The sequence below is a fragment of the Trichosurus vulpecula genome, chromosome 7, assembly GCF_011100635.1.
Source record: "Trichosurus vulpecula isolate mTriVul1 chromosome 7, mTriVul1.pri, whole genome shotgun sequence".
Lineage (NCBI taxonomy): Eukaryota > Metazoa > Chordata > Mammalia > Diprotodontia > Phalangeridae > Trichosurus > Trichosurus vulpecula.
This window is the reverse complement of record NC_050579.1, coordinates 163,291,999-163,293,217: the sequence shown is the minus strand read 5'-3', so window position 1 is coordinate 163,293,217 and position 1,219 is coordinate 163,291,999. Positions and strand designations below refer to the sequence as shown.

The following is a 1,219-nucleotide window of genomic DNA, read 5'->3' as shown; positions in this document are numbered from 1 at the left end:
GGTGGAGAAAATTTAAATCTCAAAAGTTTATGGAACTGGATGTTGAAAACGAAAGTAAATGAGTTAATTTTTTTTTAATAAGTGAGGATGACCCTTTTAATCATATATGCAAATGGTAGCATAGAATGTACAACAGAATCAGATCTTTAGGAGGGTAGATCAAATAGTCGTCCATAATCCAGTAAAATGGTATATAGTCACTGATGGTCAGTGTAATCACTGAAGCAAGATCCGTTAATATAACTTAGTCCAACTTGATGAAGCTGATGTCTTTTGCGTACTGCCGGAAGCACTGGCGGCACATGTTCGGGCCATACTTGCCGATCAGGCTATGCCGGTTCGAACAGACATGGTACGATCGAAACCCCTGGCCGAATTGCAAGGGTGACTCCAGTAGAGCAGCTGGTGACCCATGGTGCCACTAACAAGGACCCGAGACAGAAAGCGATGAGTTAATTTTTAAAAAATAAATAAATGTGTGTTATAATAACACTTTCATAATGTTTAAATGTCTAGAGTAAGACTGGGTGGGGGATTTATGTGAAAATATGGATGAGAATTGCAAAAGATGAGAGGACACAGATGGGTTGTAATCTGCTCCATTTGAAGGGAGTAACACATTGATGAGCTCACAAGTCCACTGAGGTATTGAAGCATAAATAGATTTCCAAATATTATGACTCAATCATCTGAGAAATGGAGTTGTGTCAATAAAAACCAACTGTTCCCTGTTTTCACTTTGAACATTCATTTCCTCAAGTCAAATCCAATTCACACACAAGTCAAGACATCCCCTCATGATGTCATTGATCCTCTTCAAGAATGAAAGACAAACAACAACAGTAACAATCATTGCATAAAACAAGATTCTAATTTTCAATAGAAATTGTTTAGGGGTCCGGACCCATGATTTCATCGATACAAAGAAGTCCTGGTATAAAAACTCCAATGTTCTATCACTCAAACTTTTCAAGTTTCCTGAAAGCATTGACAGATTAGGTAACTTGCAAGTGTCACACAGCTAGTATACATCAGAGGCAGAACTTGAACCCAGTCCCTCCTTTCTTCAACGCCAGCCCTCTATACAATGAACTGTCCTGTCCCTATTTTTTAATAGAAGCAACAATTCTTTTTCTAAAATGCCCAAAATACTAAGCAGTCTCTCAGACAGCCAATTGAAGTTCTTAGTGCTAGTTAATGTTATATCATTATATATTGT

The 1,219-nt window shown here is 37.8% G+C and overlaps 1 pseudogene; it reads right to left on the bottom strand.

Annotated features, from left to right (window-relative positions):
* Positions 1 to 244: 244 nt before the first annotated feature.
* LOC118858763 lies at positions 245 to 414 on the bottom strand (annotated as a pseudogene).
* Between the last annotated feature and the right edge of the window lie 805 nt (positions 415 to 1,219).